Consider the following 14,324-nt stretch of genomic DNA (forward strand, 5'->3'; position numbering starts at 1 on the left):
CCAATTGTCGAAGCCACACAGATTGAGGTATCTCCAAAACATGCGTCCAACTGCCTCTACAGGTGTCGAATAATGTTGACCTCTAAGTCTTTATTTGCCGATTGAGGAGTTGATTCATCAAATCGATGTTTTGAGTGCTCACAATTACAGTTGTTTCAGTCGATGTGGATCATGGTCACGAGTGATCTGTCTTCGACGGTTGGTTTTCCTGATTTCTTGAAAGACTTGTCAGTTGTCTTATGGTTAATGGTTATGTACCATTCAGAATTTACTGTTGTTTTAGTGGTATGATTGCGACATGTCCAGTTTTTTCCAAAAAAACGGACAACCATTTGCTTGAATGTGTTTCGTGCGGAACAACTTTTGTTGGGTTCGGGTCATCTAGAAACGTCCTTATAGTCAACTGCTGTTGTTTGCTTTCAAGCACATACGCGTAAAGCCACGATTCATCATCTGTCACGTTGTCATTGACGAGTTTCGAAGCACCGTCATCGTATTTTTTTTAACATTTCTCTCAACCAATCGCGATTGCGATAACATCAAAAATGTCAAACTTTACAAAAAAGTAGGTAGTAAGTTACTAGGTTAGCCAAATCCAGAAATATAAAAGGCAACCTACGTATAAATATTAAACGAGCGATAAAAGTAAACACAAATGAAATGTGTATGCAAAATTTTCAATGCTTACATATACATACATACGTACGTATTATCGTGCCGTAGGCATAAAAACCGCCCATCAATTAGCAAAACGAACGTACGTATACGCAGCGGCGCAACGAGACAGCGCAAAGTGGTGAATAAATTTAAGTGTAAATAGGAATTCCGAGAAATGTTTATTTGTTTTGATATTTCTATCAAGCTTTTTATATGGAATGTATATTATGTTGATAAATCGCCGTATGCAAGTTCTGTCATAGTTCTGGCAAGTATACTCGTATGTGGCATACACTTCCTTTAGATAATCTCATTATATCTTGAACTGGATGTAATAGATTCTATATCAGTGTTCGAGAGATGTCTGAAGATAATTTGATAAAATGCTTAAGAAGAGGCTGGATGTCTAAACATATGAATAATGTTATTATAACATCTCACTGCCATATACTCGTATGTACACCCAAGTCACAATTATTGGCGCATAATTATTTAAATTGCCCACACCATTGCACTTTGAGGGGCCACCCACGCCACCTAATTGAGTATGGCTACGAAGCACGGCTACTACCAGCATAATACATTCGACTATGCCACTTCAATTTCAGCAACTCACAAATCACTGAACAGCGGCGGCACACAAATTCCAGCTGAATACTGAAATAAAGCAAACACGCATTGCATTGTTGCTGTTGATATTGCGTTGTGTATGCCGTCTTCGCATGCACTGAAACTAGTCGATACAGTCGTCAAATGGCTTTGGAAATTCAGATGACAGCGCGCGCAAATAACTTTTGCTTTTTATGTTGCTGGCACTCGGTTTGTCACTTGCATACCTCGCTTTTTAGCCGCTATTGAAAATGACATTGTTACTACATACATAGCTGCTTGGTTGTTCCACGGGTTGCTTCATCAGCACAGCACAAGGTTTACTTAGGTGAATGTGCGTGCGCGTTGGCAATTCCTAGAGTATCACCATCATCATCATCATCGTCATCGGCAACATCAGCTGAAGCAGCGATTCTGGTAGTTCCGCGCTACAGTAGCGCAGCGGTACTACATAACTACTCTGAGTGTTACTTAGTTGGCATTGCTGGCAGTTGTAGTTGCTGTTACAGTTGCAACATTGTTGCAAAGTGGTATTATATTTTGTTGTTGTCCGCGGTATCGTGTCAACCAGCCATTGAGCTTTCAAAGTAGTGGCTGACTTATTTTTCTTTCTTTTTGCATTGCTCTTCTTATCGCCGTTAAAAATTCGCTTTTGTTCATTCAATTCCTTTCAATACTTTACGCGTTTCAAACAGATGTTGTTAGTGGTGTATTTGTTTGCTTGTTTTTAGCTAAGAGCATAAAATTTTGCAGTTCATAATTTTTACGTTTTTGGTCAGGCATTTTTGTGGTTTTAAAAGTTATTCATTTCATTTTGTGTTATTTGTGTTACTGGATTGTAACTTATAAAAAAACATAGTAAAGTTTAATCGGTTCTAGTGGTTTCGAAATTCCTGCGTCTTCACATAGTAGATCACTTTGGTTGTTCTAGCTGGGAGCGTTTACCAATCGCATTCGAGTTATACCTTGTTTTAAGTTTAAATACGATTTTCGATATTTACATCGAACGAACTCATTTTCGTTCTTTATTATAAAAATTTTTTTCTACAGATATTTTATCTAACAGCAGTCTTGTCATTATTTAGCCCAATAGTCTGCAACTTAAAAACTCTGCTTTAATAAATTTTTTAAAAGAAATTTCGATAGCTCCATTTCCCTGCAATAACCCACAGGCTACTCTCATTTTTTCTGCAAAAGTGTGCGAAGCTAAAAAAGTGATTACTTGCGACTCAAACATTGGAGCACCCACAACGTACCGCATTATTTAATTCCAATTCAATTTGGCAAACTAACTATCCACCCCGCTTTCGCATGTTACCCCTCATCATACGTAATACTTTTTCATTATGAAGTTTCTGATTTGGGACTTAAACGCCACATTGTAGCAGTTTGGATCAAAGATCCTCCACTCCTCTCAGGCAATATACTATGCACTTAGTTGCTGCCTGATTTTCTCCTACTTTGCTGTTGTAACGGACATTTTTTCATGTGTTTTATTAATTTGATCGTTTTTTTTTCCTTTAATTTATGTTGTTGGTGAAGCTTTTTCATTCCATGTTGTTTTTTTCTGTCCGACTTGTTCAAGTTGAGGTCGGTTCATTTCATTTTGCTTTAACGTCCAACTCGGTTTCAGTTCAGTCGAGTGCGAATGCGAAATGTGCGCGCCAGCGTTCACTTTATATTCCGTCCCACTCACCTATACTCTCCAAATGCCAACCACACTGTAGTCTCCATCCAATATGACCCCCCTCTTGAATCGTTGCGCATGTTTGCCAAGTGTGCCAACAACGATGCTGTCGTTTTTCATTTGCCGCCATAACTACTTGCTCCACTGCGCCCCTTCGCCCCATAACACACGCATACACACATAGACAAATGCCGTACTTTGATCATCAAAACGACGGCAGCGGCAATGGCGACAAGAATTCATTTGTGTTGTATACGAGGGCGAATGAAAGTATGTGTGCTTGTGAGTGTTTTTTGTGTTTTCGCTTCGACTCATTTAATGCGAACTTGCTGGCTCGTTTGTATGTTTGTTCGCTGTGCTCTGCTGTATGTGTGCCCGCCGTCTAGTTACTACAATCCCCATTGCCGCGGCGCTGCCTGACGCCCCACGCTCGTCTCTCTATCGTCAGGCCAACGATATGTAGTCATAGTCATCAGCCGCAGTGCTAGCACTAAAGGCAGAAAAGTTAGTGCTCACGTCAGTTTCAGCGCCGTTGCGATTATTGCCGCTGTGCCATTTAGTTGTCGTTGTAATTGTTGTTGTTGCCGTTGATTGCTGCTGCTGACTGTGCTAGTGCCCGACACAACGGAGTGCTTTGTAGTCGGGCCGGTGTGTACGATGAATTCAGTGAGCCAAACAGCCAGGCAACGTAGCAGCTAGCTACGAGTATATAGCTAGTCAGCCAGAGCTAACATTCCCAACCAACTCATTTCGCTTTGCTTGCTTGCTTGTTGGTTGGTTGGTTGGTTGGCTGGCTAGCTAGCTAGCTAGTTGCCGTACCAATTCGCATACACATTTCGAGTTTCGGTCGCAAAAATCGCTTGCCTCCCGTACACCAGCAGCAACAACAGCAACAGCCACGCCAAGTTGCGGCAGTGGCAGTCTCACCAGTCAGCAGTCATTGTATTCATCGTCAGCAATGAGCAACAGCAGAACAGCAGTTAGTCAGAGCCGCCAGCCCAGCCAGTTCGCCAACTCAGGGCGTCAGGCAAACAACCAACAACTTTGTGTGTGCTCAGTAGCAGCGGCATCAGCAAACGAATGACGAGCTAAGCACACCAGCCAACAACAATTTCAACTGTTGAAAAACCCCGAGTCGCCCGACAAACAAATGTCGCAGCGCAATGTGTGAATGAGCACAGCACGGCATAACGATGAAGTGGTGGAGCAGAGTTAGTCTGCTGGTTTGTTGGACGGTCGGACGAACCGTCAGTGTGTCGGTGAAAATGGCACGACAGAGAATCGAAGCAGCCAAGCAATGGTTTCGGTCGAGTGTTGAGCGAACGAACTTAGTCGTTGTAGCGATTTCGAGCATTATTTGCGCTACATGCCATTACGTGTGCCGACACTCCCTGCTCCCGTTTTGCCTGTTTTTTACTCTTTCGTTCGTATGTTCGCTTGTTCGCTTTTAGTGAATGCAGAGTGCAATAGCTGTTTGCTGTTGTTGCGGACTCTGGGGCTTTTGCAGGCTGGCTCCACAGTTCTACGACTTAATGCTTTGGCTTGATTATTTCGTTCGTACATCGGCTCTGTTGTTGCATATACATATGTATGTGTATATAGTGCTTTCAACTTTAGTCGCTTGCCGCACATAAAATTCAATTCAATTTCAGGCGTTAAAGGAACTTTTGTAATGTTTAAAACACGAATAAAGGAGGGATAGGGATGGTTGGTTACTTTGGAACGACGTCTTTGGAATACTACGCAATGCCAAGAATTCAAATTCGTTCTATTTTCTTATGTTTCAAAAGGGTGTTATGCTGCTGGTTGAAGTTAGGGAGAAATTTTGAGGACAATGCACATATGATTTCAATTTATAAAACTAAAAAAGTCATGTGGTACGTAATCGTTTGAGTTATGAAATTAAATACATACAGAATTTGGGTAGTCAGATGCCTGAAAAGTAAGGCGATAGGTATCTATGTATGTATTTTAATTTCTCTCCTGTCAAGGGGTGTTAATTTTCTAGCATTGTACAGAAAACATCGGTGACTAATTATGGGTTTATGGTTATGATGTGGAAACCAAAACTCAATCTTCTAAATGGAAGCTGCCGCAAGAGCCAAGTCCAACTTATTTTAGTTTCCAAAACTGAAGAGGCCTATGAAAGGACCACGATACCATTGAGGAGATAAAAACTGCATCGAAGAAGGAGCTAAACAAAATCACAAAAAAAACTTTTTAAGTACTTTGAGTATTGGTAGACGTGCCATTTATCTTTGGTGATTACTTTGACGGGGACAAAATATATATTCTTAAAAAAATAAACACTTTCAATACAAAATACGCGATACTTTTTGGCAAACTTCGTTCTAACTGCTTTGCACTTGAAGGCTCTAAACTAAATTACGAATATTCTACTTAAGTGGGTTGAATTCAAGGCCCTGTCCTGGGAACATTTAAATTTTTTGTTACAGTATAGTAAAAAAAAACTCCGTATATAATCTGATGTCCCGGACTTATACAAATCTTTATTCTCAGCTACGTTGTCAAGCATTTCTTTTGCGACGTCTACTCGACGTGGTTTTTGCAAAAGGTTTATATAATACATTCAAAAAATTTTGAAAAATACATTAGGAAAGCGCCAAGAGTTTCAACCGATTTGTACCATGCCTGCCACATGACAAAGTTTTCTGCGGCACCAGTGCAAAAACTGAAACCGTAAAAGCAGAGTTGCTGTAGCCGCTGTTGTTTCAGTTTTTTTTTTTAGACTTGAGCAAAACTGCTTTTTGAGCGTTTGCATAAGCCACCCCCTACCCACAAATGCTAGCAAAGTTGGAGTGTTTACTGGCATGTGCCACGTTTTAAGTGTACAATGCACCCCCACAAATATCAATGTATGTATGTATGTGCTTGCGTCATAAGTGGCGTGAAATGGAAATAAAAGCTCAGAAGTGTTGCTGCAAAGTTCTGTGGCGGCAACAAAGTTGCTATTTTATACATAGTTATTTGTTGTTGGTTTGCAATAGCAACGCTCGAATTTTACTAACTTGAAGTGCATTGCTGAGAGCTTGCTGAAATAAATGAAGGCTGACTTGCGGTGTTGTTATGTAGGTGTCACGCACAAAAGTTTGCTATTATTTGCCGCCAATGTTGTGGCACCACGAAACCATTGTGAATCCTTTTTCCCTTTTTCTTAAATTCTTCACACGTCACATGTTCTTCGTTTTGCTTCACTTTTGAGACTGGGCATTGCTTTCGCTTGGTTTTCTTCCGTTTTCAATAATTAATGGAAACCCACTAATGAATATTTGATAGTATCTTTGAGTATTAGTATTAAGTATAAAAACTTAAAGTTTCCGTCCGTTTGCTATAACGGTTGATGAAAGTACATAAGCAATTCGTTGAAGAAAATAGGTATAAAAGCCGTAATGCGAATATAAAGACTTATGTATAATGAGTTGTTTCTAAAATTAATACTTAATCACTGAAAGCTAATCAAAAAAGCACCATTAAACATGTTGAAGCTTTTAAATGATGACGGAAGCTGAATTTTAACAGTAAGCCGAGCTTTTCAAATTTTTAAACAATTGTGTAAGCTTCACACTACTCAACTGTTACGGTGAAAGCTCGAAAGTACTATAAATTACTATTAATGCACGTTTTGCAACAAAAACGAAATAGTTAACGGCACCAACAAAACTTGTTTATATGACGCAAATGTTCCACTGGAACAACTTTTATTATCGAATAATTTCAACAAAAACACCAAAATCCTTAAAGACACTTGTCATTTTCCAATATCGTAAGAAGTAAAGCACAAGTACAAATTACTCAAAATCAGCGTATAAACTTTATAATGTTGTAGTTGGTGCCATTAGATCGAATCAGAAAGTTGTGTGCTATTTTATTTTTGTGTTATTGTTTTTCAACAATTTACTCTGTAAAGAATATTTTCTGGTTTCCGGTGAGAGCAACTGCACTGCAACGTTGCTTTTAATTCTTCATCCTTTCAATTAAGTCGCCTCGAATGTCACACAGCTGCAACTTTATTGCTAATATCCGCATTTTCTTTCCACGCGTGCATATTCCCCCGCTGCCGGAGCAACTGAGACTTTGAAGCTGGTAATTTGTTGAGAAAGGTGAAAATTATTTTTTTTTTTTTACTTTTAACTCCGTTCACAATGCATACACACACACACTCACGTTCTGTTAGCGATGTTTTCGCTGTTGGCTAAAGAATGTACCTTTTCCTCTTGGATTGCTCGTCGAACCGTCGACCGTTTGCCATTTACTGCCATGTGTATTGCCGTTTAAAAGCTCTGTCTACTCGACCGGCTGCTGTCACTTCCGTGGCACACCAGAGGCAAACGCATACCGGTAACCACATAAGCATAGCGGCACTTGATTGACAGAGTGTATGCATTCCACTTGCTTTTGTTGTCGACGTGTATTTGTTGGCGCGAAATTGCCGTTGCTGCTAATAATAGCCGCACAGAGTAGGACAACAGCTGAAAGGTTTGTTAGTCGGATATGCCATTGATAAGGTAAACATAATTTGTTGCGCTATTGTTGCTGTTGTTGTTGATTGTAAATGGCTTGGACATTAGCTGGAAATGGAAATAAGCGCGGAAGCAAGTTTATGATTTTAGTTGTGTGTTTTGTACCAGATGATGTGCCTTCTGCACTTATAAATTGATGCATGCATGACGGTTATGTATGTATATGTAGATGTATTCTGCACAGTCACTTTACGACCATCATTGTTGTTCTGCTTTGTTTGCACTGCTCTCGTTATGCCCTGAACAGGGTATATAAAGTTTGGCGCGCAATTTGTAAAACCCTGAAGGAAACGCCAGATACCGCATAAAAACTTTTTACATACATATCTGTATAAATGATCAGCTGAGTCGATTTAGCTATGTTCGTCTGCCGATATATAGTCCAGCTAATCACACCGTTTTTTAGATATTGATCGGAAATTTTGTGCATGTATTTTTTAGTCCAAGAAGCTGTTCATTTATCGTAACCGTTGATACGGGACCACTATAGCATATAGCTTTCATACAAACTAACCGATCAAATACAGGAAATTGTATGGTAGACATTTTATTTGATAAAGTAATTTGTGTAGATTACTGTCCAAGGCAGCACTACTACCTCCGAACATATTTTTCAGTTCGAACTTCTAATGCTGGTCGATCAAAATCAAGATAAATATTTGTGATACCCTTTTATGCTATAAGAAATTTACCTTTGAGGTTTATTATACATAGCTTCGTTGCTGTCTAAGTTTTCGTTTTTTTCTTTTAACGCTTCACCTCATTTAATAATCTTAACTTCCGTAAGTCGCTTATCTTCACAAGCCAATTTCGAAATCTGGAAGAACGAAACAATTTTTACGTTCAATATCTGTTTTGTTTCTCATTCTTATCATTATTTCGTAAAAACCGCATTAATGACTTCCCTCACCCCTTGACATGTTCACGACTCTCTAAAAATTATTTTGTATAGCGAGCGATTAACCTACACCAAAGTGTAGACTATTGTACCAGTAATTTCCATGTGTTTGCGTCTACTCGTACATATGTATGTATGTACATAAACCTGTACAAAAGCCGGTCATAAAATGCCAAATCTTTGACGCAACAACAACAAAAGAAAGTGAAGACCTTAAACCTGCTCACTTCACTCGCTTGCCTCCCTGCCTTACTGCCACCATTAAATTCAAATGACCCTTTTAATAGGGCGAACACAAAAACAGTAAAATAAACAAGAAATCTCGGTCCATTAAAGTTTCGAGCACGCTTGTTTGCCAGCAATGAGGAGGGGGCACGTCAGCTGTAGCTTCGCAATGAGGTAGTAGTTATGCGGAGATTTTAGCTTGATTTGAATTGAGTGAAACTAAATGCCGCTGCATGTTGAGACCACAACTGACCGAAGCATTCGCTTGGAATGCATGGCAGTTAGCCACAGCTTGACACAGCATTCAGTCGGCAAAGCCATTACGCCGACTATAATTTCAATAGAGCTGCTGAGCATATTCACGTACATACATATGTATGTATGTAGAAACGGCAGCAGTAACAGCTGGTGGTCTAAAATTTTGCTGCTCTGCGTATTCGTAAATCAGTAATTTGTTGTGGTATGCTGCATTGGCGCACAGCTGACTCGATCGAGAGACTAAATTGGCGGGTAGGCATGCTTGCAGACTGCACCATTGTTGTTAAGTTTAGTATAGATAATGTACACGTAATGTCATATATGTGTTATATTGTATTAAATTCAAAGGATGTCTTATTTTTTCGCTTTACATGCCAAAGTCGCGTTCCGTTAAGCACTTTCTATGCAGATAACACGTCTATGTCTATATCTATTTTCTTAAAATCCAGCTAAATAGCCGAGAAACATTGCCCGCAATCACATATCTAGCCATAAACAGCAGCATTGGTACGCAGGATGTCATAAAATGCAACACTGAGCTTTAATAAAACAGCGCACAGAACAAAGCAACAACAGCGTTGCACGCAGCGTTACCCACACACTACACACGGTCGAATGTCAGAATTCCGCGAGCAGCTGAGCCTATAAAAACGCTCAAAACAACTCCGAGTGAGCTGGTGGGCGACACCCGAGCATAAAGGAGCTCATGCAGATGAGGTGCCGCTTGCAATAAAATGCAAACTCGTCTGCCATTGTGGACTGCTGTGTGAGTGTGTGTAATTCAAAAGAAAGCCTGTGTTGCATGTTTGCGCGTCGGAAGTGCAGGTGGTTGGTGGGTATAATGCCTGGCCAACATAATGTTGCAATTCTTTTACACATTTAAAACAATACTTTCGCATTTATTTACGTTTGTACTTTAATTCTTTCTAAGGCAGCATTATGTTTTCATAATATTTATGAAAATAAAAAGTCGGTGTCTTTCCTTTGTGCCATACAGCTTCTGTATCTTAGTATAATGCAGCAAAGCGTAGTGGAACTCGAGTTTAATCTGCAAACGTTTTATGATTTATGAGTTAAAATTCCTTGTAGCCGAGGTTTGTAATTCACGTACATGGCTTTTTACCGAGAGTGTCTCTCTGATGTGACCTTTACCGCTAGACTGACGTTTAAGGCACGTTCTGTTTAGTTGCCCGTCCAGCACTATCTTTGCTCAGCACGCTTTTGGCCCACTCAAGCATACTGGCATACTGAACAGATGATACCTGCTCAGCCTGTCTGTCACAGTAACGCTTCCGAATTTTGCTTCCCAAACGTCGGTCCGACTTTTTGTTTTTACTGACCGAGGTGTTGCGATTCTTATTTACGCTCTTCGCTTTGGTAGTGCTTTCCATGATTCTAGATGAGGTTTCTTCTCTGAGGTGAGCGATTCCGCCGCATAACGTTGCGATATTCGATACATTTCTACCGACTTGTTCCGTTGTTTCTTTCTTGTTTTGATGTGCCCGAGATAGATGTTGCACCGCCCCTTTATTAGTCTTAGCGAGTAACGGTTCCATCGCTCCGATTCCTACGTACTCTTAGATCTGCCATGGTTTCAAAGGAACGGTGGTAGTTGTGGCACTAGCACATTAGCAATTTCTGCTCTATTTCACACAACATACTCGAGTAATAGAATGTCAAAGATAGTAAATCCAAAAGTTTTAGTACCAGGGTTCAAACCGAAATCCAAAAGTGTAAATTCCTAATCATAATCTATGCCCAGTTCTGGGGTCATTTAGTGTTATGCGGGATGCGCCAACTCGGAAGTGATCTGCACTACAAAGCTAACAAATTTGTGTTATCAAACACACAACGATTACAATTTATTATTAATGGTATTTATTTATTAATTTTGTTTATTTTTTGCCAAAACAGCATATGAATATTGTAGTAGTAGTTTTCAAGTATTCATAATTCCAGTGGTATTTGTTCAATGCACATTTTTCTGCCCATTTATGTATGTTCCCTTACAATATTGACACAGATTTTGCTTTTTCAGTGGTATTTATGCTTTATGTATCTATGCACATTTTGCCGTTAACCCTCGTATGTACATACATATTACATAATCTATTGAGTTTTAATATTTTCTCCCGTTGTTCCTACGTTTTCTGCCATTGCGGTCTTTATTGAGCAGTCGGTATGCAAATACTTGTATGATGGTATCTGCAATCACTTATCTATGACTTTTACAAGTGGGCAATAAAAAGAAGTAATATTTTCAATCTTTCGCTAGCCTTTTTTAGGCCAAGACTCGTTCCTTTATACTTGCCTCCCAATTGATTTGCTTGGCTGACTGGCCGGTCACATTATTGATGGCTTTTGTTGCCTTTGGCGCTCTCAAGTCCAATAACTCTTACTTCTTTCACATGTTCCACTTAGCCGCAATCACTTCACTAATACGTGTGACTGTATACTAATGTTAAGGGTATGCTTATTACACGCTCTGCACCACTTCCTGCTGTCCGAAAACCCCCTTGAAATCACTTGCAAACTGTGCTGCCCAAAAAAACCCAAATCAGAGACATTCGCACGCGTTTGCTTTAATTAAACTATTTTCTTGTTGGGCTAGCTGCCTTCAACCTGACTAAATTTTTGTATGTTTATTTATTATTTTTAGCGCTTGTTTCTCAAGTGCTGTTGGAAGTACAGAGAGAGATATGATAACTGTTCGCAGAAGCAGTGTTTGTAGGTTTGTTTGCCTGGCTTTTGAGCTTTACGCATGCTATGGGGTCGTGTATGTGCAGGTGATTTAATGTTTGGCGCGCAAAACCTTTACACAACATTATGGCAACTAGCACATCGAATGCCTCGGTGTCTGTCTATCGATAAGTTGTGCACATTTGTGTCTGTGTATGGTTGTGGTGCGTACAGTGCTCGTGATATGTTGAGCCGAAGTGGTGTGGGGCACTAATTGTGACAGCTGATTCTTATTGCACTTTTTTCGTTGTCTTCTTGAGTGTCTTCTGCCTCGTTATCCATGCTGTTAGCGAGTAGGCCCCACAATTCTTATTGTTAGGTATGTTTGTATTTTATTATGTATTTTGTTTCTCTTTGATGTAAACGCTTAGTGTTGAATTGTTAATGGAGCAATTAATAATTGATTAATTTGATAAAGATGAGTGTAGTGAGGGATGATGTTTCGATAAAATTACTACTTGTATGTTTAGTTCCATTAAATAATGGTTTTTACTTACCGATTCAAAACAGATAACAGCTCATGTCCGGATAAAATCCGAGTCAATTCCTGTAAAGTAGAACCGACTGTTTAGGAGATTGATAAAAGAATGGTGAAGTAGGTTTATAAATATATTGTTATATTAAATTGTCGTTATTTTTTATACCGCTATTGAAATGGAAATATGGAATCTAATACCGAATCGCGTTGAAAACAAGCATTAACTTATACAATGGCGGCAATGCCGTAAAACATGGAGAACATTGAGGTTGCTATTCTACTTTTTATAGCATTCTACTAGTATAAACTTAAAGGGCACATCAAAAAACGCCAATTTCTACGAGATCTCCGACGGCGCTAAAAAAAGTCAGAGCAGACCAAAAAACCGATAGCTCATTGTACGTAGGTTCCCTTTCATATTTTGGGATTTAGCAACACTAGTGTTGCAATTTGGAAACTCACAATTTTATCGTAAAGGTTGACATATTTGATGGTATTTATACTCAGAATTTTTTGACATACGAGCACTATTTGTGTTGTTTACAGTAACTTAAAATATTCTTCATTTTCGCGACATTATTTTTTTTTTACAATTTTCATTCCACTGGAAAGCACAGAACAGTAAATTCAGAGAGTGGTCAATGTGAGCTCTCACACATCGACTGAAACAACTGCATTTTTGAGCACTCAAAACATCGATTTGCTAAGTCATCCTCCGTATAGTCCTGAAACGTTTTTCAACACCTGAAGAGGGGGTTTATGCCTTCAAAAGGCATGTTTTGGAGATACCTCAATCAAAGTGGCAAGAGTGCTTCGACAGTTGGTTCAAACGCATGCAAAAGTGGGGAATATTTTGAAAAACAATTTGAACAACGATTTTCGATGATTAAAATTTGTTTTTGTTCTCGAATCCCGATATATAAAAGGCAAACTATCTTAATGGGGAATATTTTGAAAAACAATTTGAACAACGATTTTCGATGATTAAAATTTGTTTTTGTTCTCAAATCCCGATATATATTAAACGCAAACTACGTATGTAGACCTATATGTAGAATAGGCAGAAAAATATTTCATGATGATCGGATTATTTGTTCTCGAGTTATCATTGCTGGAAATTCGAAAAACGTTTTTTTTTTGGATAAAACCGCGTTCAAAAATGAACTGGTGGACGAACCACATTGAACTAATCGGCAAAAAATTGCACAAATTACTACAAAAGTATAGTACTGATACATCTTACATGTTTTTCGTATGTAATTCATAGAGACCAATAATCTAGTTGGGTACGCACCTGACAAGCCTGACCCCATAACGAACCTCATTTTCGTTTGCCATTGACATCAAGCACAGTATAAAAGAGTTTTCAACAAACACACTAACTAGCCACCGAACCGACCTCTTTCAAGTAAACACACATCGACCTCCAATGTAGCAAACCTTCATAAAATACAATAACAAATAAATGGTTTGGACGCTTTGTAGAACAATCACTGCTGACTTCTTTTCTGTTTTTAACTCGTGAAAGACAATTCAATATTGCCTTCTCTGCTCCTAATCTCTGCTATGGTGCTATCCCTCCCTCCTTCGCTCCAACTAAATACCATAAAAGCAAAACCATCGTCGCACTTCCTCGCTTCCACTTTTCATAGTTAAAAGTAAATTTTATCCTTCAGCCGTAGAATAGCAACTTTTTTGACATTCCTTGCAATTCCTACACCTTCAAGCCCCACAGCCGTCAATAAGCGTTTCCTCGCTATAATTTTGCAAAGCGCGCAACCCAGACGTTGTGATTGTGAGTCCTACATCTTACCGTTCGCCCCATTTTCTAGCATATTAATTCCCTAACATTTTATACATACATATGTACATAAGACCGCTTACGCTCAAGAACTCTTTGGAGCTTTTATGTTCTAAGCGAAAAAAATATTGTATTTAGTCTTATTGCTTTTGTTTTGTTATTGTTTTTGCTTTGGTGTTCGGTTTCTTCTGTTGCTGATTTTGCTATCAGTAAAAATTATATTTTTCTTGTGAGAACGCGTTATTATTACTGGCAGTGCTTTGCTCACTTCAATGGTTTTGCTACGAACGTTGTTGTGTTATTGTGCGCTGTTATGTATGTGCCTAGCAGCATTCTGAGTATTTCGGTTTTGTTGTTTTTCAATACATATTCGAATCCGCTTTACTGTCTTTTGTTTTGTATTGCCTGCTATGTTATGTGTCGTTGCTATC

At 39.1% G+C, this 14,324-nt stretch overlaps 1 protein-coding gene and 2 long non-coding RNA genes across 9 annotated transcripts in view; 2 read left to right on the forward strand and 1 right to left on the reverse strand.

Annotated features, from left to right (window-relative positions):
• LOC126762974 (trithorax group protein osa) overlaps positions 1-14,324 on the forward strand; it is a 97,621-nt gene that overhangs the window by 62,674 nt on the left and 20,623 nt on the right. The window lies entirely within an intron of this gene.
• LOC126763139 (uncharacterized) lies at positions 3,538-5,203 on the forward strand. The gene is made up of 3 exons (XR_007667567.1): positions 3,538-4,541; positions 4,606-4,830; positions 4,962-5,203. It is a non-coding gene; the product is annotated as an uncharacterized LOC126763139 (long non-coding RNA).
• LOC126763126 (uncharacterized) lies at positions 6,654-12,166 on the reverse strand. The gene is made up of 3 exons (XR_007667564.1): positions 12,112-12,166; positions 7,139-7,542; positions 6,654-7,054 (listed from the first exon to the last, which is right to left on the reverse strand). It is a non-coding gene; the product is annotated as an uncharacterized LOC126763126 (long non-coding RNA).

The sequence above is a fragment of the Bactrocera neohumeralis genome, chromosome 2, assembly GCF_024586455.1.
Source record: "Bactrocera neohumeralis isolate Rockhampton chromosome 2, APGP_CSIRO_Bneo_wtdbg2-racon-allhic-juicebox.fasta_v2, whole genome shotgun sequence".
In the NCBI taxonomy this organism is placed as follows: Eukaryota; Metazoa; Arthropoda; class Insecta; order Diptera; family Tephritidae; genus Bactrocera; species Bactrocera neohumeralis.